Source organism: Dromiciops gliroides, chromosome 1 (assembly GCF_019393635.1).
Source record: "Dromiciops gliroides isolate mDroGli1 chromosome 1, mDroGli1.pri, whole genome shotgun sequence".
NCBI lineage: Eukaryota > Metazoa > Chordata > Mammalia > Microbiotheria > Microbiotheriidae > Dromiciops > Dromiciops gliroides.
In genome coordinates this window covers 687,570,698-687,589,726 of record NC_057861.1, presented here as the reverse complement: position 1 = coordinate 687,589,726, position 19,029 = coordinate 687,570,698, and positions in this window count along the sequence as shown.

Here is a 19,029-nt window from a genome sequence, read left to right as displayed (position 1 = left end):
TTTGCTGGTTAGTTCATCCTTGGTTGCCATCCAAGCTCCTTTGCCTTCTGGAATATCATATTCCAAGTCTTGTGATCATTTAATTTTGAAGCTGCCAGGTCCTGTGCAATCCTGACTGTGGCTCCATGCTATTTAAATTTCTTCTTTTTGGCTGCTTAGAGTATTTTCTCCTTCATCTGATAATTCTGGCATTTGGCTACAATATTCCTTGGAGTTTTCCTTTTGGGGTCTCTTTCAGGAGGTGATCAGTGGATTCTTTTAATGAAAATTTTATCCTCTGATTCTATAATATCAGGGCAGTTCTCCTTGATAATTTCCTGGAATATGGTGTCTAGACTTTTTTTCTGGTCATGGCTTTCAGGTTGTCCAATAATTTTCAAATTGTCTCTCTTGGATCTATTTTCCAGGTCAGTTGTCTTTCCAATGAGGTATTTTACATTTTCTTCTATTTTTTCATTCTTTTGATTCTGTTTGACTGATTCCTGGTGTCTCATGGAGTCACCATGAGACACCATCTGTCCAATTTGAATTTTTTTTTTTTGCAGGGCAGTTGGGGTTAAGTGACTTGCCTAGGGTCACATAGCTAGTAAGTGTTTGAGGTTGGATTTGAACTCAGGTCCTCCTGAATCTGGGGCTGGTGCTTTATCCACTGAGCCACCTAGCTGCCCTCCAATTTGAATTTTTAATGCATTGTCTTCTTTTTTTCCTTTTTTCAAACATTGTTTTCTTCAGTAAGCTTTTGCACCTCCTTTTCCATTTGGCCAAATTATTTTTTTAAGGAATGTGCTTCCTTTTCCAAGCTGCTGATTCTTTTTTCATAATTTTATTGTGTTGCTTTCATTTCTCTCCCCATTTTTCTTCTACCTCTCTCAATTGATTTTTAAAATCCTTTTTGAGCTCTTCCAAGAAGGCTTTTTGGTATTGAGACCAATTCATTTTCCCTCTTGAGGATTCACCTGTAGGCGATTTGAGAGTATTGTCCTTATCTAAGTTTCTGCTTTGCTCTTCCCTGTCCACACAGAAGCTCTCAATGGTAAGAGCCCTCTTCTGTTTCTTACTCATATTTTAGCTCAGTTTTTTAAAGTTGAGGTCTGCTTGTGGGGCACAAGGGTCACTGTTTCAAGCTTCTTGTGCTGGGGGATAGGGGCTGTGTCATTGACTTTCTAGTCTGAGGTCTCTATGGCTTCTGGATTTTTCACCACCCTGGGCTTGCTCCCTGTGCTTGTTCTAGGTGCTGGGATGGCTAGGCCTGGTCATGCCTGTCCTGTGGGTGGCCTTCCAACTGGCAGCCTACCCTTTCTGCTGGTGCTGGTGCCCCTACTGTGCCACCAGCTTGTTGATCCAGGATCAGGGGGCCTCAGTTGCTCCACTGTGGCCAAAAGCTTCTTGCTGACTTGCCCAGACCCCCTCTGTGCTGTGGTGCTATGAGTTATGCTGCATTCCCCTTTTGTCCAAGTGAGACTGACTTTTCCTAAAGTCTTCTAAATTATCTCACCTTTGAAAATTGTGTCTCTCTTTCTTTTTGTAGGTTCCGTAGTTTCAGGATCTGTTTAGGGGCTTGATTTAATGTTGTTTTTGAGGGAAGCTTGGGAGAGTTCAGGCAACTTGCTGGTTTCTCTCTGCCATCTTCACTCCCCCTCTGTTTCATTGAAATTTTTTTTTGTGGGGCAATGAGGGTTAAGTGACTTGCCCAGGGTCACACAGCTAGTAAGTGTCAAGTGTTTGAGGCTGGATTTGAACTCAGGTCCTCCTGAATCCAAGGCCACTGCTTTATCCACTGTGCTACCTAGCTGCCCCTGTTTCCTTGAATTTTAAAGATCTCTTCTTTGTTTTAATTTATAGAGTCATTTTTTCCTGATTCTACTTCATCTGTTCTGTATCAGTTTATGAATCTTTCCATAGTTCTCTGACTTCTTCATATTTTTTTTTTCTTATGGCACACCAACATTCCATGACACTCACATACATTCATTTGTTTAGACATTCTCCTAGGCATTAGCCTCTTGTCACCTCTAGGAATGAACTCAATGTCTCACCTCCCTTTTGACTCCAAAGTGATAGCCCTGCTGATATTACTTATGCCTCTCTTGACTTCCGAGGAATCCTCATTTGACACAGAAAAGCCCTGAGCATTTAGAGTGACTTCTTCCTTCTAGAGGTTATTATGGTATGAATGAGCACTCAGGATTAGGAAACTGTTCCAAATTGGAGAGTTAAAAAACAGGGGAAGTTGCTGTCATTATATCTCCAATTCCTGAAACATAGTAGATGCTCAATAATTTTTTAAAATATTTAATCGAATTCATAATTTTGTCAAGCTTGGTCCTTCTAAGGGCCTCATCCTTGTACAAAGTAGCATGAGAGTTAACCAGGGTTACTATATGGACAGATTTAGGACCCCTAACTCTCTCTATCTCTACTTCCCTAGAGAGAATGGAACATAAACGCTATGACAAAGCTCACAGGACCATAGATTTAGAGATGGAAGGGATTTTAGGGATTATCCAGTCTAATGCTCCAATTGTCCTACTGAGCAAACTGAGGTCAGGAAGACTTGCTGAAAATCAAGATGAACAGATAGTAAAAACAAAAATAGCAAATGGCAAATTTTGCACTTACTGGAGTCTTTCCCACTATCTCTGGGGTGCCTTAGGAAGACCAGCTTTATTAAAGAGATTACAGTCTTGGCTTTCTTTGCCACTAAATAAAGCAGTATGTGTCACCTTAAGCAGGTCACTTTCTCTCTTCCTAGGTTCATGTCTTCATTTGTAAAATGAGGTTATAGGATATGCTTTCCAATGTGCCTTACACCTCCATGATGCTAAATGCATTGAATATTGCTGCTCCCAAACTGTCTCCCAGAGCCAGTTTAGGAGTGCTAAGCCTTGTGCAACATGTGGAAATCATGGTTTTCACAAGGAACGTTGCTCTAACTGCAAAGGAAATTAGGCAAGCAGTTTATTTAGGAGAAGCAGAAACAAAAGGAAAGTTCTTTGCCTTTTTTTTCCTCTTTTTCTCCCAAGGCCAGGGTGATCCTGCAAGAATTGAAGAACAGGGCGTAACAAGTCCTTCCCTATTTGTTGGAAAGCCCGCCCTCCTGAAACTTATCTAAGTTTCCATTTTGTATGTTGCTCTTTGACCTGACTAGATGCCTTGAGGTTAGAGAGGAGCCAGCATGGTTTCTTTTCTTATGAAAAGGGAAAGATGGCAGATTCTGTAAACTAGAGATCTCTCAACATATGTCTAGCTAGATGCTGGAAATATAATCACAAAATCTATTAGTCAACTGGCAAACACCTTGAAGTCACCAGGGCACTGAATGACTGCTTTATGTTGTTGTTTACTTGTTTTCAGTTCTGTCTGACTCTTTGTGTGCCCTTTGTGGGGTTTTTTGTTTGTGTTTTGTTTTTTTTTGTGAAGAAACTTGAATGTTTGCCATTCCCTTCTCCAGATCTTTTTACAGATGAGGAAACTGAGGCAAACAGGGTTAAATGACTTGCCCAGGGTTACCCAACTAGTAAGTGTATGAAATTAGATTTGAACTCAGGTCTTCCTGATTTCAGGACCAGCACTCTACCCAATGCACCACCTACCTACCTTGACTGCTTTATAGGGAACATATAGTTCCCATGTACTCTGCCTAATATAGATTAGGTTTTTTTTTTCTCTAAGAGGGGCAAGTGAAATGAAAGCAAGTTAAAATTTATAATGTAGCTTAATTTTGACTGCTTTTCCTTTAGATTCATACAAAAGACTTGCCCAAGGAACATATTTGCAATATATGATGTATATGATTAAACAGTTAGGAAATTGTGTAGTTCATAAGGTCATAAGCTGTAGAGATGAAAAGGACTCAGAGGTCATTTAGTTAGTCCCATCAATTTTTAAATACATAAACTGAGGCTCAGAGAGGTTAGGTAATTTGTCCAAGGTCACACAGGCAGCAGGTGGCAGGCCACCAAGGACATAGAGCCAGGTCCTGTGACTCTCAATCCAGTTCTACTTCTACTGCAGTTAGTATAACAATAATTTAGCCATTATTTGTCAGTTTTAAGGACAATCTACTTAGAGGTATTCTCTTGGTTTGGATCTTTTTTTTTAAAAAGAAATTTACATCAGCATCAATATAGAAAAAATCAGTGATTCACTGGTGTAGAAATTTCAGGAATCTACAGATCTGCAGCCAGAGAGAAGTCAAAGAGTTGAAAAGGCTCAGAGAACTGAAATGGCTTGTCCATGGTTACACAGCTAATAAACATGAGAGGTTGGATCTGAAACCCAGTCTTCCTGTCTCTGACTTCAGCACTGTGTCCACTGTCCCTTAATATAGACACTCAACATGCTTCTTTTTTTTTTTTTTTTTTTTTTTTTAGTGAGGCAATTGGGGTTAAGTGACTTGCCCAGGGTCACACAGCTAGTAAGTGTTAAGTGTCTGAGGTCGGATTTGAACTCAGGTACTCCTGACTCCAGGGCCGGTGCTCTATCCACTGCGCCACCTAGCTGCCCCTCAACATGCTTCTTAAGCTAAATAATGACCTCTATTATTGTTATCTTTATATCAATGTCCATAATATGTACTCTTTACTTTTTAAAGTTTAGAGAGGGCATTTTGCCAGTCTGCATCAACATATCTATATTTATATATCTGTCTGTCTGTCTATTTATCTATCTATCTATCTAAGGCAATTGGATTAAGTGACTTGCCTAAGGTTATACAGCAAGTAAGTGTCTGGGGTAAGATTTGAATCCAGGTCCTCCCCACTCCAGGGTCCATGGTCTACCCAATGTATCACCGAGCTGATCTTCCAAAAAAATTTTTTTTGTCATAAAATCAAAAGCTTGTTTACAAATAGCCCAAAATTTCTGAATTTGTTTTTTCTGTGATTTTTTTTTTTTGGTCAGGGGATAGAAGTTGAAGGAGAAGAGATTTAGAGGGATACAAAGGTGAGGTAGTTGGGAATTGTTAGATGGAAAGATATTCTAACCTTTACTTCATTCATATGTTCTGGGGCAAATGTTCCTTTAAGATTAGAAATAGAAGTTTCAAAGCCAAGAATTAAGACCTTGAATGATGTTGCAAGAAAACTTTAACTAAGCCTGTTTTTCCCATTTGTAGGGTAGATGCAAGTGGTGATTATTTATTTGGAGATCATGATAATTACAGAATGATAGATCTGGAAGTAACCTTAGAAATCATATAGTTCAATTCCTTTATTTTACAGAAGAAATTGAGGCCCAGAGAGGGTTGATGAATTACTTAATCTCATATAACTAGTTCATGGCAGAACACTAGAACCCAAGGCCAATGTCCTTTCCCCTTTGTTCCTAATGCAATGGTAAATTATGAGAAACACTACTTTATTCACACGACGAATGGATTGTTTCTTCATTCCACAGATGCCTGAGAAAGAGCCCTGAACTAGGAACTATAAGTCCTGGTTCTGGCTCAAACCTGTGGTAAATGAAACTTTTGTGTAACCCTTAGGCAAGTTACTTATTCTCAATCTCAGTTTCCTCATTTTTAAAATAAAGGGTTGAGCTAAGGGATTTTAAAGATCCTTTCTAGTTCCAAGATTCTATAATTCTAAAAAATCAATAATTATGAATTTCAGTACTGGCTTTTTTCCTGTTTAAACTAACATTTCCATCCTATACTTCAAAAGAAGCCCAAATGAAAGCTTATCAAATCTGTTGATGATGCAAACCTGGGAAAGGTACCTAACATACTGTAAGAAAGAATTTAAATGTTGAAAACTATCCATATATGTAACTGGAAAATAATAAAATAGTGAACAACAACAACAACAACAACAAGAATTTGAAAATGGGAGAGGCCTGGCTAGACAGAAGTTTGTTTGAAAAAGAGCTGAAGATCTTAGTGGACTGCAAGCTCAAAATGAGTCAGCAGTGTGAGGAGGCAGCATGAGAAAACAAATGAGATTTTCAGATTCATTAAGATGGTAACAGCTTCCAGGAATGAGGAGATGGTATTCTAATCACCTGCCCTCTTCAGACCTTATCTGGAGGATTATGTTCAGTGCTGGGCACTACAGGGTAAGAAGGACATTGATAAGTGATCAGAAGACCCATGGGGAGCCTGGAGAAGAAAAGACTCAGGGGGAACACGAAAGATGAGTTCAAGTCTCTGAAGGGATGTTATGTGGAAGAGGGCAGATCCCAATAGTAATGGGTGGAAATTGGAAGGAGGAAAAGGTAGGTTTGATGTCAGGAAAAAATTCCTAGCAATTACAACTGTCCAAAAGTTGAATGGGTTTCCTCAAAGGCATAGTAGGTTTCCTTTACCTTCGAGGTCTTCCAACAGAGGTTGGATAACTCTATGTTGGATGTTGTTGAGTGGATCCTTTCATGGGAACAGATCACGCTTTATGATCTCTGAGGTTCCCTCAAACTCTGAAATCCTGTGATTCTGTGAGATGGACATAACCATCCAAAAGCAAGGCAACAATTGGTTTTCTCAAATCCTGGTAATGCGTCTTGGTTCATGTTTAGGTTTTCTGCGTTCTCTTCTCCTGTGACCATTTACAGAAGATCTCATTTGTTGGCACTTTCAGAAGAAGACAAAACAATGACAAAATTGAAAGCTTTAGTCTAGTTTAATTCTCAAAAGATACTAATTATTGAACACAGAGCATAAAGGGTCCGGAAATTTAGATATTGGCCTGCCAAGCAATTCTCTTATTCTATTTTTTAAAATGAAGTTTTATTGATGATTTCCTTTTTTTTTTTACCCCTGCCATTTCTTAATATATACTCTTTTCTCATTTAAAAAAAATGGGGGGGGGGCGGGACAATGAAGGTTAAGTGACTTGCCCAGGGTCACACAGCTAGTAAGTTTCAAGTGTCTGAGGTCATATTTGAACTTGGATCCTCCTGAATCCAGGGCCAGTGCTTTATCCACTGGGTCACCTAGCTGCGCCCCCCCCCCCCCGCTTCTCATTTTTAAAAAAGAAAAAGAGTTAAGCAAAACCAGTTGGTAAAGAAAATAAGTTTGACAAGGCATGCAAGATTCTGCACTAAGGACCCCATGGGGATCAAGATTTGTTATTACAATAAATCTGAATTTGGCTGCATTGTACTGTAGTTTTATTGTCATTATTTTAATCATTGTGTACAAAGTTCTATTGGTTCTTCTTTTTCTCATCTAGCATCAGTTCATACAAGTCTTCCCATGTTTCTTTGAATTCCTTATATTTATTATTCTTATGATGCAATAATATTCCATTACATGCAGATACTACAGGTTGTTAAACATTCCTCAATCAATGGAAACCTACTCTGTTTCTTTTTAAGCTATCTTTTTTGTTGTTAATAGCAGTGTTGGAAATCTATAAGTATATGTTTAATAGTGGAATTTCTAGGTCAAAGGATGAGAGTGATGCTACTCTAGAATAATTTTCTGCCAAACCTCTTTCTAGCTTTCCCAGACTTACTACTTAAATGGGGATTCCTTCAGCTATAAATTTATATTCTTAATTTTATGAAATATTAGAAATGATTAGTATTATTAGTTTTAGCCAAATATCATATAGCATACTTGGCTAAACACATTGGATACATTCATTCATGTATGTTTAAATGCTTAATAATCTTCATGAACAAGTAGAAATGTGATATTTTAATTTATTTTGACCTGTCAGCTTTTGGTCAATACTTTCTTCATGGTCAAATGCAATCAGTTCAGTGATGTTGAGTATAATGTATCCAATTTTTTTCACTCAATTTTCCATTACTTTTGACTTTTCTTCTGATCTTCCTATCATTTCCAATATAATTCACCTTCCTTTAATATCTAGAGTAGTGGTTATTCATCAATATTGAGGATATATAACACCCCAAAACATTTTCATACTTTCTGTAATATAGTATGTGATTATAGTAAATTTCCTTTATTTAAACAATTTCCTCAACATTTCAAATTGACTTTGACGGATAAAAGCCCCAACTTTTAGGGTTTATTCCTCATTATTTCAAGTGTGTCTTTATCCAAAGCACTATTAAGTATGAATACAAATAGATTCAGAGCAGTATGAGAAAAGAAAACACATTCTGTGCAATGACTCACAAGTCATAGAAGGGAGAGAGTAGAGGGGGAGTTGTGGGTGCGTGCTAGAGATTTCCCCAGGAGCCTTCCACAGGGTCAGGATTACTGAGAGTAGTTAGGGTGAGGTCATCTAATTGCATCAATACTTCCTCCTGGGGTTGCTATAACCAAGGTATTTAAGGGAAATAGAATTAATACTCCTGGTATGTATGGGACAAACTATTAATATAATATGGTTTTGCAGAGAGATTGTGTACAAGGAAAGAGCAAGAGAGGAGCCTAGGAAGCCTTCTAGGTATAGCTAGGCTGTATAAACCATGCAGTTAGGTTCCTTCAGTGTGCCTCTTCTTTTCTTCTTCTTCTTCTTCTTCTTCTTCTTCTTCTTCTTCTTCTTCTTCTTCTTCTTCTTCTTCTTCTTCTTCTTCTGTCAGGGCAATGAGGGTTAAGTGACTTGCCCAGGGTCACATAGCTAGTAAGTATCAAGTGTCCAAGGCCAGATTTGAACTCAGGTCCTCCTAAATCCAGGGCCGGTGCTTTATCTACTGTGCCACCTAGCTGCCTCCCAGTGTGCCTCTTCTACATGTATATCTACTTGTATGCTCCACTGGTGATTCTCCCTTTGAGAATGGCATTAATGTAGTAGTGCTGTGGAGCCGAAAGAAGGGTGATCAAGATGGTCAGGGGACTGAGAACCATGCCATTGAAGGATGGATCCACAGGGAAGGAAGGAAACAAGTATTTCTCATGGGCTGGGCATTGTGCTAAATTACAACAGTTTTGGGAGGGTGGGTACTATTATTACCCCAATTTTGCAGTTGTAAAAATAGAGCTTAAGCAACTTGCCCAGGGTTACACAGTAAGTTTTTGAAGATTTGAACTCAGGTCTTTCTGACTCCAGGCCCAGCCCTCTTTCCATTGTGTCACCTACCTGCCTCCAGTGGAGTCACAGATTTGCAATTGGAAAGGACTTTGGAAAGTATCTAGTTAAGGATTAAAAAGTTAATTTAAGGGGTAGCTAGGTGATGCAGTGGATAGAACACCAGCCCTGGAGTCAGGAGGACCTGAGTTCAAATCCAGGATCAGACACTTGACACTTACTAGCTGTGTGACCTTGGGCAAGTCACTTAACCCCAATTGCCTCACCCCAAATTTTTTTTAAAAATTTTATTTAAATCCTGAAGGACTATTGAAACATACTATCCATCTCCAGAGAAAGAACTGATATTGATGGAACACAGACTGAAGCATGCTATTTTTCACTTTCTTTCAATTTTTTTCTTTTATTCAAGTTTTCTTATACAAAATGACTAATATGGTCATGTTTTACATAATCATACATGTATAACCTATATCTGATTGCTTACCACCTCAGGGAGGTGGGAGAGGAAGGAGGGAAGGAGGGATAAAAATTGGAACCCCAAACTATAAATAAAAATATGTATTACTTTTTTAAAAAGTTAGTTTATCTAGACCAGAACCCCTCATTTCATAGATGAGGAAGATGAGGCCCAGAGACATTAAGTGATGTACCCAACGGTCATACAGGTATTAAGTGGTAGAGTCAGGATTTGAACCCAGTTCCTCTGAGTTCAAATCCAACCCTTTTCCTACCCTCTAGAAGTAATTGAAAAGAGAAGATGGGTGAAGGTAGGGAATGACTATAATAGCAGTTTTCAAGTACACATCTTCAGGGCTAGAGTGAAGGAGAGGAATTAGATACTTCTGTTTGGACCCAGTAGGCAGAAACTAGAAGTGGGTGCAAATTACAGAAAGGTAGATTTTTGGCTGATTGTAAGGAAAAACTTCCTCATGATGAGAGGCAAGTCTGGGATCCCACGATTCTTTGGTTTTTGTTTGTGTCTATGCCTTTATTATCTGGGGCCAAGGAGATGGGCTATGTTTTCATCTAGGGGAAGTGATATGAGTGATATGATTAGAAAATATATTCAGGGTCAGTGGATACCACATCCCTACATCACTAAACCACTCCTCTGTTAGAAAGATGTCCCTGGACCAAAGGTCAAGAAACTGACATTTGTAGGCACACAGTCAGTTTCCACCATCCCCATCATTATGGTCACTTTGACAGAGAATGCAAAGGCTTTCAGCAAGATGGGGGACTTGAGGTGGATAGCAGCAGGGAACAACTGAATGAAGTAGCAATATCTTTGCCTACAACGATAATAGCTTGGCAGGAAATACTTGCTTTTATTTATTACTTTCATGGACCCTAGGTTCAAGTCCTGGTTCTGAGATCAATGGCCTTAGACCAAGTAACAACTTCTCTGTGTTTGAATTTTCTCAACTTTAAAATGGGAATAATAATACCTGCAATACCACCTGCCAGGGTTATTATAAGAAAAATAATTTAATCTATAAAGGGTTCCCTAAAAAAGTCAGCTATTTTCAAGGGAGAAGTGGCTCAATGCTTTCCAGGAGCAATCAATAAAAAAGGTAAACAATAATCAATAAACATTTATTAAGCACTTGTTATAATCAATAAAGTGCCAGTTTCCTCATCTGTAAAATGAGCTGGAGAAGGAAATGGCAAATGACTCCAGTAATCGTTGCCAAGAAAACCCCAAGTGGGGTCACAGAGTCAGACAAGAATGAACCACAACAAAGCGCTCATTATATGTCAGACACTGTGCTAAGCACTAATGATATATATATTTTTTAAAAGCAAAAGAGGGCGGCTAGGTGGTGCAGTGGATAAAGCACGGCCCTGGATTCAGGAGGACCTGAGTTCAAATCCGGATTCAGACACTTGACACTCACTAGCTGTGTGACCCTGGGCAAGTCACTTAACCCTTGTTGCCCCACCAAAAAAAAAAAAAAAAAAAGCAAAAGATAGTCCCTGCTTAAAATCTCATGGGGAGACAACATGCAAAGAAATATTTACAAAACAATCTACATATAGGTTAAATAGGAAATAATTAACAGAGGGAAGGCACAAGAATTAAGATGGTTAGAGAAGGCTTCTTGTAGAACCTGGGGTTTTAGTGGAACTTAAAGAAAGCTAGGAGCAGAAATGAGTTCAGGTCTACTCCTCCCAGCTAGATGTGAAAACCATGGTGCCATCAGCCGCCTTCCTTACAATCTTTGTCTTTCAGAGGTGGGCATGTGGCAGATGCTACCCTAGCCTTGTAAAGCACAGTCCCCACCCACATAAGGCAGCCTTTCTTTGTAGGCATCTTGGGAAAGTCCTGGGAAAATCCCCCTTCTGCTGCCCTTCAATAACTATCCCTGCTTGAAATTCCCATATTACTCATCTTCTTAGGGTAAGGCACTGAGTGAGTACCCCTGCCTGGAAGGGGGTAACATATTAAGTCATAGAGTCTAAGAACTCAAGGTGAGTTCTTGTCAGGGCATCACCTTACTTCTCAGTTATTAATGCCTTAACACACATCAGCTCACCAAACAGCTGGGCTCTGAAAGAATGGGACGCTGGATTAAGGAGTTCTGATACTGTAGCTGGAGACTGGAAAGCTCTCCGGTATGGCCTGCTTGTGGGGATGTACTACAGTGGGAGAACATCAGGCATCCGGGGGATCTGGACGGGGTATAAGGAGGACTGAAGAGGATGGAGAATACCAAAAAGGCCAGGGAATAAATAACAAGGCTACTGTTGTCCAAGGTGAGGTGATGCTCTGTCCCCTCTCAGAGGAAGGAGAGTCACACTGAATACACTCAAATAGGAAATAGTGGAGGAGACTCATTAGAATATTGTTACAGAGAAACTCAAGCCAAATAGATATCTGAAGAAGAATCGATTATCTCCCTCCTCATCGAAAAGTGAAGAAGAGGTTGGAGTTTTCAGGGGCCCCCTGACAAAAATGAGACTTTCTGTAGATGGCTTTCTGTAGATGTACAAATGTCACCTTAATGAAAAGGAAGGAGCCGCTGCCCCAAATGGATATGGAAAAGTAACAGAGGCACCTTGTGTGGTCAGCAATCTTCTGGACTCTGGGAAAAGAAAGGGAGGAGGGACAGGAGGTCATAGACCCAGCGAAGAAGGAAAAAAAAAGAAAGCCCTGGATAATTCACATGCTCAGAATCAAATTTGGTGGGCCTCACAGAACATGGGAAACAAGAAGTGAAATTTCTCTAACTCTACTGAGATCCATGCAGTTCACTTGTAGGGGACAGTTTTGATACCAAATTATCCTTATTATGCAAATTTCCTTACCAAGTGGCTGGTTCCCAGTTATGCATGGGGAGCAGTGGTGGGTACATCTGCTTCCCGTTATGCCGATTCACAGAGAAACCATCTGCTTGGTCTCATCCCGAACAGCCTGTGCAGAGCTGATTAACTTCCTCCCGGCACTAGCACAGGGTCAGCTGGCTGCTGGATGCAGCAAGGTGTATGTCTGACTTTTTTTTTTTAACTGTTTATGAACCCTGACCTCTCCTGGTAGACAGGAAGACACTAGATCTTGTGCTTTGTAGGTAGGAGTAATAATTCTCATCCTTGATCTCTCTGAGGTTATGATCGATAAAACTGGGAGCTGATGCATATCCCAAGTCCTGCCTTTAAGCCTTTCTATAAACAAAACAAACAATCCTAAACAAACAGTGCCCACAAAAACAAAATGAAAAGAGTCTGGAGAGGGAGCATGTTTTGGTCGACACAGGTAACCTTAAAGTTCAGAAGATCTAGGATCAAGTCTCACCTCTGACATATCCTGCCTGTTGTGACTCTAGGCAAGTCACTTTAACCTCTTGCAATTATGTAAGACTATAAGTGACAGATGAAGTAGATGGAGGGAATTTCCACACCAGGGTTTCCATGTGAATAGCATAACAGGTTGTGATTGGTGGGGTTTCAGGGTTTACAAGGAATTTGTATGCATCATAATATGGACATTTAATTAGATTTTCCTCAAAAAGATTACTTTCCTTTGGGACAAAATAGGACTGGGTTTATAATTTCATTGATACAGAAAACTCCCAGGTAAGGAAACTCTCTCTACCAATGCAAGTCAGCATCTTCTAGGCAATTTACAATCTTAGAGAGTTGCCTGTATGCTAATAGTTTAAGGGCTTGCCCAGAGTCAAACAATCATTATGGATTAGAGACAAGGCTTATACCCAGGTCTTCTTGGCTCTGAGGCCAGTTCTCCATCCACTGGGCCATACATACTCCCATGTCAGCTTCTCTTTGGAAACAAATCCCCAAACACAGTATCTTCTTCTTCTTCTTCTTTTTATTTTTTGCTGGGCAATTGGGGTTAAGTGACCTGTCCAGGGTCACACAGCTAGTAAGTGTTAAGTGTCTGAGGCCAGATTTGAACTCAGGTCCTCCTGAATTCAGGGCCAGTGCTCTATCCACTGAGCCACCTAGCTGCCCCATCTTCTATTTTTTAAAGTGTGAGGTCAAAGTTGCCACACTGACAGTATATTAAGGGAGTGTTAGGGAGTTGGTTTGACTTTTCTTTCTCAGTGATTTTGTCACTTTCCCTGATAGTTAAAATATAGCTTTTTAATCTTAATCACGGACTAAGCCCAGAATTATATGTTAAACTCAATCTAGCAGATTGGGAAAAGACAAATTGGCTGCTTCTGTGGACATTTCTCTAGACTAGAGATCCTTACCCTTCTTTGTGTCATGGATCATTTGGGTAATCTGTCTGATGAAGCCTATGGGGTTCTTGTCAGAATACATTTTTTAAAAAAAATTAATGACAAGTTAATTTAATAATTTCACAATTATTATTTAATAGTTAATTTCAAAATTTCAGTTTAAGTTAGTGAAAAAAAAACACAAAACATTTTTCCCTCATCAAAGTTCATGGACCAATGAAATCTGTTTACAAACCCCAGGTGAAGAACCCTTACTCTGGACTGATGGATTAAACAAGAAGGCACTTAAATATAAACATTTATTAAGTGCCTTCTATGTGCTAGACACTGTTTTAAGTGCTGTAAAGATATCATCTCAGTTGTTCCTCACTAAGAAACCCATGAGGTAGGTGCTATATAATCCCCATTTTACAACTGAGAAAATTGAGGCAGACTGAGGTTAAGTGACTGGCCCAGGGTCGCACAGTCAATACAAATAGGTGTTTGAGTATTTGAACTTAATGCTCTATTGACTGTACCATGAAGGTGCCTATATGATATCTGTTGAGTTGAATAATATCTATCATTGTCAACATAAATTTCCTTGGTTCCCTTTAATACCAATCCTTCTGCTCTATAATCAGCATTTCTGGATAGTTCCTATATTTTCAGGTACCACAATCTACATGTGATTGACTGAGCTAATTCTTTGGGTCTCTCTTTACCATTTTAAATCCATCTTTCTGTTCACTTAATTCCTTCATCCATTTTAGTCATTTGAAAGTAACCTCCATGAAGCAGAACAAATCCCAGGAAATGGCCATTTTTTCCTGGGGAAATTCCTTAGAGGAAGAAAAGTTTCCATATGTAAACCCAATAACTTTCCAGTAGTTTGCAAAAAGTATATGTAAATCATCTCTCAGTCTCTTTTGCTCAGTCTTATGAGGTTTCAATAGTGTATGCAGGGTGCAGGAACAAATTCCCCGCCCCGCCTCTGCATTTATGTGTTTCTGGGTCACTAAATGACCCAATGACATCTTTTCCTTCAGGATGACATGGCAACTCAGGAATCTGCCTATATTTAACATGTAAATTTTCAGTGGCAATTATTAGTGTTGATAATTAACATATCATTTTAATATTCTGGGTTATCGAAAGAGTAGGACTGTGCAAGTTAAAGACACTTTGGTCACAAACATTACAGCATCTGTGTTTGCGTTCTCTCTTTCTCTTCCTTTCCTCTTTCCTTTGTCCGCCTCTTCTCTTTTTACCTCTTTCCAACTCTTAAATTCTTGTTATGTGCCTCTTCACAGAAAAATAGTCTAACACCTACTGAAGGTAGGGAAAACCAGCTCTGAATATCTGATGTTGGTAAAAGAGAATTCAGTATTTCTCTTGGCTTCACAGTTTATTCAAAGATCTTAAAGGATTCTTAGAAATAATCTCACATAATAATTTTTAACCTGGGATCCATGGATAGTTTTCAGGAGGTCCATGAACTTGACTGGAAAATTACATCTTTATTTTGACTAATCTCTAACTGAAATTGAGCAATATTTTTTCTTTCTGTTTCCAATTTGGGTAAAAAAATTATTTTGAGAAGAGATCCACAGGCCCCCTCAGCCTCCTGATCCAGATCAACCTCCTTATTTAATAAAAGGGAAGCACAGTGAAGGTCAGTGACTTGCAGAAGGTCATACAGATAGCTAGGGGCAGGGCAAGAGTTTTTTCTACATATCAACAATATTAAAATTTTCCTCAAGTGGAATTAGCCAATTGTGCAAATTGAGGGTCAGTAACCAATAGTGGAAAGCATTTTTTATTTAAAACAAACAAAAAAAACAACTTCATAAACTGTGTCATCCATGAGAATATCAGTGTGGCACAATGGATACTATACAGGAATTAGCATCAACAGGACCTGGGTTTGAATCCTACTTCTGCATCTGTGTGACTCCAAGAAAGTCACACAACCTTTAAAATTCTCCATTTCCAAATCTGCAAGATGAGAACGATAATAACAGCTTTAAAGAGTTTTTATGAGACTCAAATGAGATAACATATGTATGTAAAGAACTTTCTAAGACTCAAAGTGCTTTTTAATTGCCATCTAGTTGTTATTCATTCAAGTCCAACTCTTTGTGAACCCACTTGGTGTTTTTTGTTTGTTTGTTTGTTTGTTTTTTGTTTGTTGTTGTTTTTGGCAAAGATATAGGCATGGTTTGCCATTTCCTTCTCTAGTTTATTTTACAGATGAGGAAACTGAAACAAACAGGATTAAGTGACCTGTCCAGGATCACACAGCTAGTGTTTAAGGCTGGATTTGAACTCAGGTCTTCCTGTCTCTAGGCCCACAGCATTATCCACTACACCACCTAGAAGCCACCTAGCTGTTACCTAGTTCTAGCTGCCAGTTGTAGGTGAGTTCCCTGATACGCTGTGATCTAGTGATCTTGGCCTTCTTGCCATTCTTCACACAGGACATTGAGCATTTTTCTGAGGAACGTTGAGCATTTTCCACTGACACCTCCTATCTTTTTTCAAGCCTCAGCTCAAGTCTCAATTTCTTCAAGAAGTCTTTACTAGTCCCTGTTGATACTAGTAACTTCCTTTTGTTGATTATCTCCAATTTATCCTCTATATACTGTGTGTACATAGTTATTTGCATGTTGTCTCTTCCATTAGACTGTGAGCTCTCTGAGGGCGGGGCATGGTCTTTTGCCTTTTACATCCCTAGAATGTAGTATAGTGCTTGCAACATAGCAACCACTTAATGCTTGTCGGCTTAATTTGATATTGAGTACTGTAACATAAATTTTGCTTGTCTAGTCATTGTTTTCCAAATAGACTTAATTTTTGTTGATACCTTCATGTTTTGTGGAAAATTACAAAGATCCTATATTTCATTTTAGTCTCACTTTAAGGAAACTTTGTAGATAAAAATCTATATTTTCTTTTTTAAAAGAGAAATAATGGTGTGATTTTTTCCCCTTGACAAAATAACTTTCACTTTACAAAAACATTTTTTATAGGTGGCATTCTTGATGTCCTGTGTGAGGAATAGTAAGGCTAGCATCACTAGATCACTGAGTATCCAGCATGATTGCCAAATCTGTGAATAATATAAATACGGGAGGAATACCTTTCCGTTGGAATATACAATCAGCATTCAAAAAACACTAGAAGCAAGGGGACGCTTCAACTGAAATGAAATGTACAAGCTATAAGTGTAAAGTTCTATGCTTGGGTTAAAAACATTAATTTCTTCACAAGCATCAGACGGGGGTGGGGAGGTGTCAGGACTACATGATAGAAAAAGACCTGGGTTTTTTCGTAGACTACAAGCTCAATGTGAGTCAACAATGTGATATAGCACCAAAAAAAAGCCAAGGTGACCTTAGGATAAATGAATGGGGAGTTCCATCTTACTCTGCCTTGTACAGATTACATCTGGAATGTTGTATTAAGTTCTGTGGCCCCATTTTGGAAGGGAAAAAAAAGGTGGAGCTGAGGACAATGGGATAGTGAGGTCCTAGGAAGGTTTAGTTTCAAGAAGAGATGATTTCTCTGTCTTCAAAGAGCTGGCATGGAGAAGACTGGTTAGAATTGTTTTTCGAGGACAAAACTAAGTATGGGGGAGAGTGGCACAAAGGCAAAACAGTTTTGTTGAGTAATAGTTTTTCACCCATAGAGCTGTCCCCAAGTGGAATGGGCTATCTCTGGAGGTAATAGGTCCCCCTCACTGTAGATCTTTTTTTTTCTTTTGGAGAGGCAATTGGGGTTAAGTGACTTGCCCAGGGTCACACAGCTAGTAAGTGTTAAGTGTCTGAGGCCGGATTTGAGCTCAGGTCCTCCTGACTCCAGGGCCGGTGCTTTAACCACTGCGCCATCTAGCTGCCCCCCCTAGATCTTTTAATAGAATCCAAATGACCACTTGATGGGCATGTTCAGATAGATTCAATTGCTTGGCTGGGGAGGGATCCTCAGCAGTAGATTGGATTACATGCCCTCTGAGGTCCCTTCTAACCTGGAAAGTCTGGGATAAATTTGATTATTCTATATAGCTTTCTTCCTATTTGTTGTCATTCCCGACTTAATTCTGAAATAAAAAGGTTAGATGGACCTCACTGTTTAGTAAATTATTTGAGGATTCTGGTTGGGGGTTGAATACCCTGTAAGAAGCAAAGTAAGAGATTTTTAGATTTTAGGTCACCTGACCCCTTGCTCTTGGTCCCAACCTTCTTGTAAAATTCCTAAAACCCATAAGGTAGAATTTGAAAGTAAATGTTACAGATTTTTTGAGGAATACATGTATTTCCTGAAGCATGTTAAGGGGGATAGCAGGGTATATCGAAAAGGATGCCACATCTGGAGTCAGAACACCTGGGTGGGCATCTCAGCTCTGCCATTGGTTAGCTCTTTCTTTGTTTGTAAAATGGAGAGATTTGGTATTCTGCACAGAGCTAATGGATGTAAAGCACTTTGTGAACCTCAACATGCTATATAAATATCAGCTACTATTATTACATGTGACTAACGAGAAATGAAATTGTCTGCTAAATTGTGTTGCCTAGATGCCTCAAAAATAAGGCTCAGCTAAAGGTATTCTTGGTTATTCTTTTCCCGTCTTTGCCTGGAGACCAAGAGAGAAGAGGCTTATTTTCTTCTAGGTCTAGAGGAGAAAAGCTAGTCTTATATTTTGATAGGTAATAAGTTAGTTTTCACTGAGGTCTTCATATGGAGACTAGATATACACTTGACAGGGCTACCATGTTTTAGTGACAGTAATTAGAGCTAGTATTTTTTTTTTTTTTAGTGAGGCAATAGGGGTTAAGTGACTTGCCCAGGGTCACACAGCTAGTAAGTGTTAAGTGTCTGAGGCCAGATTTGAACTCAGGTACTCCTGACTCCGGGGCTGGTGCTCTATCCACTGTGCCATCTAGCTGCCCCCAGAGCTAGTATTGATATAGTACTTTAAGATTTGCAGAGTCCTTCACAAATATTTCATTTTATCTTACTATGCTATTATCCCCATTTTATAGATGAGGAAACTGAGTCAGATAAAGTTACTTGCCCAGGGTCATATGGTATCTGAGGTAAAATTTGGACTCGGGACTTCCTGACTCCAGGTCCAGTGCTCTATGTGCTCTTGTAGAGTATTCCTGAACAGATCTGATTTAGACTAGATGATCGGTGATGTTCCTTCTCACTTTAAAATGTCTAAATTTCTCTTATTTCAGGTTTGACTCCCTAGTACCCCCAAGATAAAATAAAAACACTTAAAAAAAGGTTTAATGCTTTTCATAACCTGGCCCCAACCTAACATTTCCTGTTTTATTACACCTTACTTTCTTTCATTCCTCCAAGATGAAGTCCTACTGTTCCTTATACCTTGGCGCTCTATT